Genomic DNA, 14869 nt, shown 5'->3' with positions numbered 1-14869 from the left:
GATACGGGATGCAGCAAAGGAGGTCTATTCGAACAGTGAAAACACATCGGAACTGTTTGAGATTGAAAGCATTCTTTATGATGTTCGCCATGGAGATTTATCTGTCACCCAATACTTTTAACACTCACTCGATATTGGCAACAGTTGGACATGTTTGAAGAACTCAACTGGGAGTGTACTGAAGATGGAATCAAGTATAAAAAGATTGTTGAAACTAAAAGAATATTCAAGTATTGGGACTAAACAAGAATCTTGATGAAGTACGAGGAAGGATATTGGGAACAAAACATCTTCCCAATTCGTGAAACCTTCTCAGAAGTTCGCAGAAAAGAAAATGGGGTCCCTCTAGCAGAACCAGAAGGTGCTGGTTTTGATGGGCTAATGCCAGTAGGTTCTTCCTTCAGTGAATCCTTCTGTTTGGGAGCCAATACAGGAGAAAAGCCCTCTTCATCTTCCATCTGTTCGGTCCCAAACAAAGAGGGGCCATGGGTTAGATGAGTGAACCATATTATTCAATCACAAAGGAGGTAAGAAGGAAAAAAAAATCCAAGTAACTTTAGGCATCACTCTTTCAAAGTACGAAGACAAACAAAACAAGCAACATGCATGATGCATCATTCTTCCTAAAACATGCTACTTCTGTACAGAAAAATAAGAAACCAAAAGTACTTCATTAAAGATCTAATGCTTAGTCATTCAAATGACCATGTTAGCTTATCTGTGAATGGAAAAACAATATTTTAGCTTTTATTTTTTTTATCCTTTTGTAAGTGGTTGTGAATAAAATCCGTACATCATCATCGTCTCGTCTTCTTCTTCGTCTTCCACATCTGAATCATTCAGAACAGCTGTCCTTTCGAGTAATTTCTTCAATTCTTTTCCTGATCTGCTCAGTTGTGCCTCCCCCTTTTCTTCATCTTCATCCTGCAATGACACATCTAGGCACTATTGCGGTATAAATTTGTACAATGTGCTAGTCCAAGCAACATTTCGGCAATTCATGCATTCTGAGGATAAATTAAAAGAAAAGCACTGCCTCTGGCATAAGACAGACGGCATTATAAAAAACAAAAACAAGCATACAACACTTGGCAACATATGCGGGGGAACTCGCACGTGCGGTTCTTAGGGGGGGAGAGCTAGTAGGAGCCATCCTATCCCAATAGCGTATATTTGGAGCTCAATATGAAATCTTATTTTCTTGCAAGACCCGTTCGGATAAGGGTTGGCAAGAAGGTACAAAATTATCAAAGTAGATGACTGATAGCTAGACACAACAAAGTCTAGATACCCACAGGAATTCACTGTGATACAAAGGATGGCTAACCGAACTTTGGGTAATGTAGTTACGTAACACAGGAAGCTTTAGAAGTGCAGCAGGAAGAAGGCCAGATAACTAGACAAGAGCGCGTCCCAGTAAATATTTAAACATAACTTCAACTAACTATAACTGGAAAGAGGGGGTTCTGGGAGGTAACATGATATTGATAGAAGCTACTTCTTTTAACCACATAATACTTTGGTTCAGAAAGAACACATCAAATAAGGGCTTAAGGCTAGTCCTTTTGTGCAGGCCAGAACAAATAAGTGGGCCCAAAGCAAGAACCCCACAAATTTCACCAATCAAATAGAGGATGGGTTAATGTATAAAAAAGAATCCCTCCCATAATCATGTGAAAGCTATGTGGATTCCAAGTCTTATCAACATGGATGAGTTCAAAAGGCCAAGATGTTCACAAGCTTCGATGAGTTGACGTTAACCATGTTCAGCCCCGAAATGCAAAGAGCCGAGTTAAGTGCTTGTCTAGTAACATAATTAAACACACATCAATCATCTTACTAAACTGAGCTTGTTACAGGTCACCAAAGAGATTTAAATCATGACAATGCAATGTAAAAACAATAAAGCAAGGTCATTAGCTCCCCTGCCACACAAATTCATGTGTTATAGAACGTGGAAAACAAACCTCTTTTATTTCTGGAGGAGCAGGAAGTTCGGGGGCCAAGTCTTCGCGTTCCTCAGGATCATTACCAACAGCTTCATCATCGTCTGTAAAGATTTTTTCATGTTCCCAATCATCATCTAAAACATAATAAAGGCCAAAAGAGAAACATTTGTTATGCCCGCCATTAAGTAAAAATGAAACCTTAAAAGTGAAGACATATGATAACAAAGACTTCATCCCTATTTTCCACACACTTGAAATAGAGGTTCTTCACAGGTCATAATACAATGCTATGTTTTTCAGACTACAATTACTCCCCCTATTTTTTTGAATGGAAGTCAATTTATTAAAGCACCAAGAAGGTGCAGAGAAGAATTACATAGGCAACAATTACTTAGCTGCATCAGACATAAGAGGCCTCCCTTGGCCATCCTTATTCAGCCTACCCCCAAGGGAAAAGTTGGATAGATTAACAAAACCGGTCATATTTGATGAATACACAGAGTCAGTAAAGAATTACAACCATGCTGTATCTATTAAGGCACATCCTGTTTTCACCTCCCCAATAAAGAGAAAGCTTAACCTCATATGTAGTCAGGCAATCAGAAATATGAAGTAATCACTTTGTTTTAAAATAAAATAAATCAAATTACTCGTAGAAAACACAAAGAATACAATCTACTGAGAAAGATAAAGATCTACCAAGTACGGAGTACAATAAAAGAATACAACTGAGACATTACCTTCATCATCATCACCAGCTGTTTTTTTGGGTCCCCTCCCACCACAAGAATCATCATCCTTGTCATTTAACTTCTCCATTTCACCAAATGCAGCAGCTCCATTAGTTGCAGCTTTTTTAATCCACCTTTGATATCCATCTGCAATCTTTTTCCTGTTCCTCATCTTTTCTTCTGCTTCGTCCAAGGTAAGTTGTTTATATTGCGTAACCTTATTAAATTTGTACCTATATTACATGTCCAACAACAATCCAAACCACAATCATAAATAAAGATAATGAAGTTAACATAAAACATACAAATCAAACTATCAACAATCTAACAAAATTGAAGTAAGGGTTTCCACAAAGAATTGGTGAAAGACCCCAAATCCAATGAGGAAAAGTTTCATCTATGATAAACTCATTGTAAACCTCCTACGAATAGTCCTAAATGTATGAAATTTCATTATCCACGTTGACCATACCATGAACCAGCAGGAATGGCAGAAAACTCTTTCCCTTGCATCATCAGAAGGAAATAAGATGCTGATTGTGCACCTTCAAGTTGACCCTGGTATTGAGACAGGCCTGTCTCGTCCTCCAAAAGCCAGGGTTTGTTCTTGTACTTCTCCTGTTTGATCAATTTGTACAGAGACTGCTATAAGCACCTCAAAAAGAGTAAACCACGTACCCCCGAAAGAAACAAATAAAACAAGAATCAACCTTGCATTGCAGGATGTAAGTTTCAATCCAGGCTGCAAGAAAATTATGAAGAAGCATCCCATTCAGAGAATTCAAACCATTAATTAAGTGTCCTGTAGACCAAACTGTCTGAATTTCTTAGCAAGGTACTGTATCTGTTGCAGACTTGCAGTATTGTTCACTCTTTATGTCTTTCTTATAAAACTATCAAAACAAAGGTTTAAAGGGCAGAGAACTGCCCACATTATCAATCCAGACAGCTGCCTTTTGGTTAAAAGCTCAATCGTGCGTGAAGACAAGAAACAGTAAGTTGTTTATCACAAGATTAAGACATCCTTCAATAACAGTGAAAACTAAATCAACTATATCTTTTCCAGGTTTAAAACTCACATGCAAATTTTAAAACATGCAAAAAGCGCTCGGAACTCACTATCAGATCTAAAGCATACATCAATATTAACTAAACATGAGACAGAAAAAATTTACAGATTTACAATCTTCAGATATGAGAATTTCATTTATACTTGCCATGTCACTAAATATCATTAGAACCGACCCGTCGTTACCAAATTTCAAAAGCTAATAGGAGAAAGGTATTAACAAGGAGGAATTAAAGTAGTTAAAGGCGAACTGGAAGATAAAACTTGAATACCCGCAATGCATCAGTGAGTTGGCGACCTTGTAGTCCTTCTTTCTGCAGAGACCATTTATTTTCAGCATTTTTCCTCTTCAAAAAATTTGGTAACCCTGTTACGAATCTACCAATGAAGAAGTTCTTATCGCTGCTTGGACTTGCTCGGACATTGTATTCCTGGACCAAAAGCAACAAGAAACTTTGTTAGTTCTCCCAAGTCCCAAGCTCAACTTCAGCTGCAAACAAAGAAGGAAACAGTAGGAAAAATAATCATAAGAACAAATTATATCCGTAAGAAACTTTCATAATTACACAATCATAATTCATAACATGTAATGTTCAAAATAAGCACAGCCAATGATGATGTTGGCCTGGTGGTAAGAAGCACGCTAGTCATGCTCTCCCACCAAGATTCAATACTTTCCGTAGCCGTGAGCTTATGCATGAATTTTCAATGGGCTTGTCTGGCAAGCGTCGTGGTTTGTGAGTTGTTGTGAAGGCCCAACGTGCTTAGTAAACGAGTGCGCTAGAACCCGTTGCTCATGGAAACACTATATTTACAGCTGCATAAATCATCAGAAAGAACCAGGAACAAAGACCACGCATAATAAATTTCAGAGAAAGCCAAAGAGAAACCAAACTCGAATTAAGCGTGTGACAGTTGTGCCACATTCATAGCACTTGCCACGGTTCTCAGCCACTGTTTTCCCGCAGGTCAAGCACAGGGTCATGTGCTTGCAATTACTCCCGTACAAATCCGAAGTCGATCCACATGCGCTGCATGACGGCTTCAATTGCAAATCGAATGACATTCTTTCTCCTTCTCCCTCCAAAACAACACAAATTTTCCAAAGAAACAAATGAAATTCCAGTCATTTTATATTCCAGTCATCAGAAAATATAAAATCATCGAAAACCTAGGGTTTCAAGAAAGCGAATCATAAGGAGAAAATAAGAAACGAATTCTGGACGAATCAAGAATGATTTGAATACCTTTCAATGTAATATCAAATTTTATAATCAAAATCGGGAGCTACCACAAGTTTTCCCAAAAACAAATGCGAACTGATTTGGTTGATAATTGACTGTATTATATATATAGAAAATGACATATTAATACCACTTTCAAAACTGTTGGACATCTAGATCCACTCTAAAAAACTTTATCCCTCATAAGTCCATTTTTATTTTTTTATAATATTTAAATCATTTAAATTTTATCTTATTTCTTTTTTGCCCTTTTTCAAAGAGGATTAGATCTAATATAGTTTTCTCTCTTGTTATATGCTACATCTCTCTTATCTCACACTACATCTTCTCTCTATTGCATTTATCTCTTATCACAATAACTTTCTCTCTCCTACTGCATCTTTATCTCATCACAACAAATTTCTCTCTTCTATTGAATCTCTCTCTCTACTATATCTCTCCTTACTACGTCTCTCTCTCTCATCTCTTTTTATGACTATCGTTTTGGTCCAAATATGACTGGGCATTATGTGTCTCTATGAGGGGAGTCTAATAGTGATGGTGGTATTGCAAATTATTGTCGAAATCGATAGGATCTGAAGTTTTTTATCCAAATTATAACACTGGCCGACCAATGTTACTGTTTTGAAACAGTAACATTGATAACACTGGGCGATCAATGTTACTATTTTGAAATAGTAACATTGACCGAACAATGTTACTATTTTAAAACGGCCATATCCGATGGCTGTTTTGGCCCATACATGACTGGGCATTGCGCGTCTCAGTGAGAGGATTCTAATAGTAGTGGCGGTATTGCGAACCACCGTTAAAATCGACCGGATCTGAAGTTTTTTCCAAATAGTAATACTGACCGATCAATGTTACTGTTTTGAAATAGTAACATTGGTAACACTGGCCAACCAATGTTACTGTTTTGAAACAGTAACATTGACCAATGTTACTGTTTTAAAATGGCTAAATCCGATGACCGTTTTAGGCCGTACCTGACTGGCCATTGTGTGCTTCAATGAGGGGAGTCCAACTGTGATGGTGGTATGGCGAACCGCTACCAAAATCAATTGAATCTAAAGTTTTTTCTAAATAATAACATTGGGCAACCAATGTTACTGTTTTGAAACAGTAATATTGGCCGAGATGGATTTGATTACCAAAAGATGTCTTCCCCAATTTCCAAATCGTAGCAACAAAGCAAATCCCAATTTCAACTCTCAACTGTCAAGTGGCCAAGTCACGGGACAAGTGGGTAGGACCTACGTGAGACATGGGTTAAATGTCCAACATGATTTGGTGTGCCACTGCAGCACCATATCATGGCTTCTCTCTCTAACAGAATGAGATAGAGAGAGACAGAGGGTCCTCTTTGACTCTCTTCTGGACAAAAAGTGATTGACTGGGCATTGTGTGCAATACTTGCACTCTGGCAAACTCCATTCATACTTTAAAAAGAGAGGAGAGAAAGAGAGAGAATAGAAGAGAAGTATAGGTGTTGTGGGAGGAAGAAGACAAGGGTAAGAAAGTAATTGACATATTAATGGTACTTTAAAGAGATAAAGCTTTTTGGATTGGACTTAAGTGTCCAAAAGTTTCATAAGTGGTACCGATTTGGAATTTTCCCTTATATATATATGTGCCTAAAATTTAATTTCAATGTTAATATTTTTTTAAAAAGGTTTTCCAAAAATAAATGCAAATTTTATTTCGAGTCCAACATGCACCTAAGTTATAATTTTATTTTGAATCAAATAGACCCTTGATCTATAATGAACATGTTTGTTACCGTTTCGCCACATTTTCTATCGAAATTTGTATACCTTACATATTACTGACATAGATGCCACGTGTCTTGAACTAACAATACGTTAACACATGTCGGAGCTCGCCATTTCAAAAAAACTCTGATTTTTCTAGGGTTTGACATGTGATCAATCAATTTGACCCAGTCGAGTGGTACAACAACATAAAAAAATTCTGAAAAATCATGATAAAATCATTAAAAAACCAATAAAATAGTAGAAAAATATATCAAACACAGTCCATCAAATTAAAACATAACATTAACAATATCAAATACCATGACATTAACAATCCAAAAAAGTCGAAGTATTCTACCAAACCAAAGAACTCAATGAAATTACAAACAAACTTCTTAAGTAACAATTGATGTAATATTGACTGAAGATAGTACAAATAATGCAAGTACGAGGTCAATCTCATAGAGATAAGTTTAACTTAATTATAATACCTAACTTAACATATGATATGCATAAAAAGTAGAAGAATGGCAGGAGAGATGATATACAGAAACCAAACAAACAAACAAATAAAAACTCATATTTTTGTTGAAGACCTTTGTTATCAATATGAGAAAAGACTAAGGCAATGATGTCACCTACCAATCCAATCACAAGTCACAATTAACAAACACACAACAACATAGCATGCCTAAGCCTCTTATTGCCAATAGTGATGGGTATATCAAAACTACTCGGAACGAATAGCTTGGGTGGAAGGTCTCTTTAGAGGATCTCACTCACATTCTTATTCAACTTGACTACATCATTAGGCGCAAAATTCAGCTTGTTAGTCCTCAAGCTCTTCAAGAATTTCTCATGTGCCAAAATCTATTCAATCACATCAAGCAAATGTAAGCTAATGTGCACTTTACTCAAAACATTGTAAAGTGGAAGTAAGGATTGGTCGCCTTATGAAGAGTGGAAGTTATGTCTTACTTCGACCAAGTTGTAGGTGGACTAGGTTCGGATTTCTCCTTCTCCTTGTCAACCTCTTGCTCCTTTTCACCTACAACCACAACTTTATTAGATTCATCAACATCATTATTCACAACCTTACCATGTTCGAGATGAATGGCCTTGGCTTGTTCATTGTTCCTTGGGTTGATGACATTTTGACTAGGGAATTTTTCAGCTTCCCTTTGGTTCAAAGCCTTCGTAATTTGTCCCACTTCTGCTTCCACTTATGCTGTCCAATAGTTAACTATCTCACCATAACTTGCAATGTGGTAGAAGATGAATTGGCTTGATTTTGAATGTTCTTCCAAGAAAAATAGGGACATGTCTTGAAACTTGGATTGTAAAGTTAGAGTATGGATCAAACCTTGGATTCCAGTTGTAGGAGTTCATCATGTTGACTTGTTCTTGCACAAAATTCAGAAAATCCACTCATTGAGGGCATGTGATGGTAGCATGGTCAGGAACATGGCAGATGCCACATAGCTCTTGTTGAATTGCTTGCCCATTCATCGCTAGAAGCATGTCCAACTTATTAGTGATAGCATCAACATGTGATTTTGGTAATAAAAGATTCAAAATTATCAATTTCATAAACATCAGTTCGCTTACCTCTTACTTTCGAGTGTTAAGTCTCCATAGCAAGATTGTCAAATAACGTTTGACATTCGGTTGGAGTCATTTTTGATCGATCCCCTTGCATAGTTTTAACTACAATTTTACTATAAATAGTTGGTGCATTATAGAAAAAAAACATTAACACTTAAATAGGCAAAGCATGATGATGACATTGATTGAAGAGATTGTTAAACTTTTCTCATAACTCAGAAAATGACTCATATGCTTGTTGCTCGAATTACATGATTTTGTCCCTTAATGCGTCAGTCTTCTGAATTGCGAAAAAATTCTCCAAGAAAAGAAGATATTATATTAACATGGATAGTTTTGAGTTCATAGTTCCTAACTACCGTTAGAAGAGTGATGCTTGATGCTGATTACATAATCATAGGGATATCAAGATCACTAATTGTCTCGGCTTGCACAACTACCGCCTGTTTTCTTATCCTCAAAGGAATTTGCTTCGCTTTCAGTAACTTGCTTCTCGTTCCTCAACACTCCTTCAATGTCATCAATGTAAGGTTGTAATTCTTTGTTCAAAGAGCGCCTCCCCTACATACAATTTGGAAGTCGAGAGAAATAAAGTTGAGTAAACAATTAAATCTAAAATTTGTCCCCGACAACAGCGCCAAAAACTTGATGTAATATTTCTTGCAAGTGCATGATTGATTGAAGATAGTATAGGTATTACAAGTACGAGATCGATCCCACAGAAACAAGCTCAGTTTAATTATAATACCTAACTTAACGAATTATATGAATCAAAAGTAGAAGAATGGTAGGAGAGATGATGTAAAGAAACGAAACAAACAAAGAAATAAGAACTCATATTCTTGTTGAAGACTTTTGTTATCAACATGAGAAAAGATTAGGGTAATGATTTCACCTAGCAATCCAATCACAAGTCACAATTAATAAGCACACAATCATTGGTTCTAATTTAAGGGTTGATTTTTTCTCTATTATGTTAGTTTTTTCATTTGCAGTGCCAACAAATATCATTAAATAATGAGTTAATCATGTTCGTTCAAAGTTCTTAATCCGGAGTTAATGACTCACTAATATCTAAAGAACTATAGCAACCAATCAATCCTCTAAACTGTGTTCTCAGCATTCGACAATTGACCTTCCTAATTTCAGTTCCACTAAGACATATGAATATGGTGTATTCCTCAACCTTAACTAGATGAATCTATATGCATATTTGAATGGTGGCCACTCAATGAAACAAACAATAAGCTTTAAGATTATAAATTTGAAACAAGAATCCGTGAACCAAAATTGCATACTTGTCAATTGAATCAACTTCTAATATTCATACTAGACTACATCACACCCTAGCAAAAGATTTAGTTATAAACCATCATCCTCAAAGCAAAAAGAAATAAAAGAAGATAATACATAAAGAGAGGGGTTGAAGAAAACCCTTGTGGAGATGGAATTAAGTTTAATGGAAAAGTTCTTGATCCCTAGATCACTATGTCCAAGCTTAAAGAAAGAGAAAGTTGCTACCAAAAATCCAGAAAAAGAGTGTGTCCCTCTTTTATATAATGAACATGAGAAAAACAATTACATAAATCTAATTTCTATGAAACAATAAAATAAAATATTGTATTAGTTTATTATCAAGTCTGATAGTTTATTGTGTCAAAAGCTAAGATTAGATCCAAATCTCATTAGCTTATTCCTAAATGTACTAGTCTCATTCACTATCTCCGTTTTACGACCCACGCATTTTTACTTAATGATCGTTAATAACCCACACACATCTTATGGGTTGTCACAAAAATTTGTTTGTTTCTATTGGAACGTTGGGTTTAACCAATATACATTAGCATGGATATCTTTACGCAACTATAAAGACCAACTCTCCTCAATTATACTAGTATAAAACTTGTAGAGTAATTTCTTATTTCTGAATGTCTCATTGATCGCCTTACATATCCCAAAGCCAATTTGTCCTCAGAATCAACAATCCTCAATAAACATAGCAATGGCTCCATAATTTTACACACTACCAAGCAATCATTCATAAACTTAATATCTAGAACCATTTCTTGGACTTGTTTGCCTTTCAGTATCTTAGACACACTCCAAGGATTAAATTTCTTAGATACCACCATAGCTTGCGAATCTAGTTTGTGTTTGCTTATACCCTTCAAGGCAATAAAAGGTAGTAGCAAAACGAGTATCATCGGGCCTCAAAAATTCTATCCACCCGTCTCTCCTCTTCCACCAACCCAAAGTCTATTTGTGATTATAACAAACACAGTAACACGTGACATAGGATGGGCTAAACTTTCAACATTTGGGAACTTAACAATGACATTAAAAAATTAAATTGAGACAATGGGCCGCACAAGGCGACCAACTAATAGTAGAATACTTCTCACAAAGCAAAGCTTCTGCAGCTTTGTAATTGCTCACATTATCAGTGACCATATGTATCATATTTTTGGGACCAATAATCTCCACAATCTCATGAAACATCTTAGATACTGTTTCAGCATCACACACAAAATTGGAAGCATCAACAGATTTAATGAATGAACCTTGTGGATAATATGCTAAAAAATTGATCAATGGTTGTCTACTATTGTAATACCGGTCCAAAAGTTTAATTTATAAAATAATGAATATAACCATAGGGGCAAAAATTACAAATAGATGATGGTAATAATTGTAATTTTTTAAAAATATAGAATGTAATGCTCTTTGAATGGGTACAGAAATTGAGATGGAATGAATTGGAAATGAAATTGAAATGTAAAAAGATAAAGTTTTGAAAAAAAATAACGTCGTTCTTTATTACCAAAAAAGTCTAGAAATCTCATGACAAAAAAATATTTTACTTTCTTCCTCACTTAGCCGACACTCCTACATGTACGTCACCTACAACCATCGTACCTTCATTGTTTGGCCACCAAATCGACCATCGATGGTCCCAACAGAACTGCATGACTTGCAGGAGTGTTTCCTGACTAACCTCGCCTTGGATCGTTGATCATGGCCAATGGAATTGTGCTCCAACCTCACGGTTTAGAGTACTACTGTTGGACTCAGTGTGCCGAGTACTACGTTTCCCAACCATTTTCTGAAACGAACCCGGAATTCGGCTACCCGTGTAGGACTCGAAAAGACGCATGCTTGATCTGGCAGGAATTCTGGTTTTTCGGTGACCAAGAAGTTTGGTTTAGATTGGTTTCAAAATCATGAACGCGTTGGTGACGGCTTTGGCCTCATACAGACAACTTTGGTGCACATCAAAAATTGATAAATACGCATCTACAATTCCGTGTAGGCACAAGTATAATTCTGAATTCACGTAAATTGAGTACAATAGAAAATAAATATTGAAATCACATTATCGAATGAAATTATTAAAGAGTGTTAATTTTCAAAATTCAATTGGGTTATATATGAAGTATTGAGATTTTCAGGACTATTGGATAATTTGGGCTTCGTGAGTGGACATCGTTATGCTAACGAATTTCGTAAAATGTATCGTTCAGTTTTGGGACATTTGCAAGTAATTTAAGAAAATAAAGTGAACGTTTTAGATAATTGAGCGATCATTTCGGAAAGTTGGACATTATAGAGGAAGAAGTATAATTCGGGTATTTGGAGCGTATCAGGTGAATGGATAGATAACTTATCTGATAGACTGAACCCACACACATTTACTATCCGACCCATTCTTCAGATCCTATTTGTTGGTCTCTGTATATTTCAATTTGGTTACTGTTTATCGAGCTACATGCATTTGTCTTGATCCGCTATCTTTCGATATGACATTCTTATAAGTTTCGTTGATTTTGAATCTGATTATGAATTGTGTGATTTTTCGAATCTGAATGATTTGTTATTCTGACTCTGAATGATTTGGTATTTTGATTATGAATTGTATAATATTATGATTCTGATTTCGATTCCAATTTCGAAACCCTATGTCATTCTGATTCTATTTGACTATTTGATAATTATCTATTTTCTCGAGAGTTTCCATCTGTCAAGGATAATGTTTGCTAACGACAGCATATCATAGCTTTGGTGCACCAAGTATGGATATTGGCACTGCGCGTGTTGTCTGATATTGACACCTTGTGTGCTGTCTGATATGGGCACTACGTGTGTTGTCTGATATGGGCAATTTGTGTGCTATTTGAGATGGGCATTGTAGGTGTCGTATGATATTCTGATTGATTCTGTATGATAGTACTCCTTTCTAATTTGTTGATTGTCGAGTTTTTTTACTCCTAGTTGCCCGATTTGTCCCCTTTGTATCGTTTAGGTTATTATTCATTCACTGAGTCAAATGAGTCAAACCGGGTCAAACAGAGTCAAATGGGTCAAACCGAGTCAAACTAGGTCAACTCGGCCCAAACCCAGCCAACACTGTCGCCGGAATCGGCCAAATCGACCAAATGAAGTTCACGGTGGCTGGAACTTCAATCCCCAATTTCTTCCAAACCGGAGCTCCGTTCAACCCAATTCAAATTGGGTTATGCTCGTCTCCCTCCTACGCTTTTTTGGGTACCAACAACGACCACCACCATCGTCGAAATCACGAAATCGCTGTTGACCCGTGTGAGAGAAAAACAAGAGAGAGAAAATTATGAGAAAGAGGGTAATTTTGAAATTTTGTAATTTTTTTTCTTTTATACAATCTTTGCCTTGCAAAAACACTCCTTAATAAATGTTCAATTAACTTCAAAAATTTATAATAAATCCGATTTGAGTGATTCTCGCGCCAAATATTTTCTTTTTAAATCCCTCATTTATTAAAAATATTTTCATATTTTTATCTTAATTTAATTTTTATTCTCCCCAAATCCCGGTTCACGATCACCAAGATTCACTCCACCTCGATCAATGTGTCAAAATACTATGAACAATGTATAATCGGCTCAGGATATTACACCTTGAGTATCGAAAGATCAAAAGAGGGAATAGATTTCACTAGGAGGTCCAAGTACAGTGGGCATCACTACCAAAAGAAGGAGCTACTTGGGAAGACCTCACCATTTTCAAGCTACAATTCCCAAACTTTATCCTTAAGGAAAATGGTAATCTTAAAGAGGGGAATGATGAAGATCAAGGGAGGAGGCTGAAGAAAATCATACAACAAAATGAAATAAATTGAAGTATTGTGGAAATGAGATTGTGGAAGGGAATGAAGACGTTAAGAGAATCAGAGAACAATAAGAATAGTAAAAGTGAAGAAGTAATTCTCATTAGCATTTCTATCAGTATAAGAGCATGTGTATAGATATATACATAGCAGAGTAACAGTAATTTTGCACAACGGTAACATAACAATTTGATATTTAAAATAAAGTAATTGTGGTGTGATGTTTTGTCAGGTAGTGATATGTCAAGTATGCTTGTGATATCTTAACACTCCCATTCAAACTCAAGTTGAAGTACCAACTTGGGTTTGAAATAAAAATATGATCCAAGTCTTGAGCAAGAAGAGACAGAGCAAAAGAATAATATTCGAATTGGGTTGACCGGTTCTCGTAGATACATCGGACCCGTACAGCTTTGTTCCAATAGAACCGTCTCACTAATGGTACTTAGGCTCGTGGATTTGTTTTTCTGGACTCTCTTACTTAACGGTACTTGAGTCCATATGTATTATAATACTTGGATCTCAATTTTGTGATATCACAACGGCATCCGACATCTTTCCCGGGAAATATGCTTTCTCGTATCACCACATTAATTCCATATGAGCTCCATATCTTTGATCCCAAAAAATAAACATGCATGGCCCACACATCGGACCCGTACAGCTTTGTTCCAATAGAACCGTCTCACTAATGGTACTTAGGCTCGTGGATTTGTTTTTCTGGACTATCTCACTTAACGGTACTCGAGTCCAGATGTATTATAATACTTAGATCTCAATTTTGTTATATCACAGCGGCATCCGACATCTTTCCCAAGAAATCTGCTTTCTCGTATCACCACATTAATTTCATATAAGCTCCATATATTTGATCCCACAAAATAAACATCCATGGCCCACCACACCAAGTTGCACCAAATCCTGTTACAACATTGTTTACTTGTTTGAACCAACGATAAAGGCCCAAAGCAACCTTAAAGGACAAGCCCAAGTCAACCAACATAATGTGGAAGCCCGATCTTTTCAACAATAGGAATGAAAGCCTTTATTCAAAATAATATGTCAAAGTAGAACCTTCGAGATGAAACGTAAAAAGTATAATCGCATAACCATTTTGAGCAAGATAAGTGATGGCCAATACCACCGTTCATCAACAAAGATGGCTAATCAATTTATGCAATACCAGGAGGTGAGCGCAGCGAATTTTGTGGAGGATTTGGTGGCGGAAGAAGCGATCAAGTAAAAAATGAGTGATCTTGGCGACAGCTCATCGCGAGAGGAGAAGAGAATCCCTGTGATGAAATAAAGGAGCAACAGAGCGTTGATAATCTGGTACGTACTTATCTCAAGGTGCCAATGTTGTCGAAAATACAGAGG

At 36.4% G+C, this 14869-nt stretch overlaps 1 pseudogene; it reads right to left on the bottom strand.

Moving 5' to 3' along the window:
• Positions 1-83: 83 nt before the first annotated feature.
• On the bottom strand, positions 84-5052 carry LOC119987837 (annotated as a pseudogene).
• Between the last annotated feature and the right edge of the window lie 9817 nt (positions 5053-14869).

Source organism: Tripterygium wilfordii, chromosome 21, assembly GCF_013401445.1.
Source record: "Tripterygium wilfordii isolate XIE 37 chromosome 21, ASM1340144v1, whole genome shotgun sequence".
In the NCBI taxonomy this organism is placed as follows: Eukaryota; Viridiplantae; Streptophyta; class Magnoliopsida; order Celastrales; family Celastraceae; genus Tripterygium; species Tripterygium wilfordii.
This window is presented reverse-complemented; position numbering and strand designations above follow the sequence as displayed.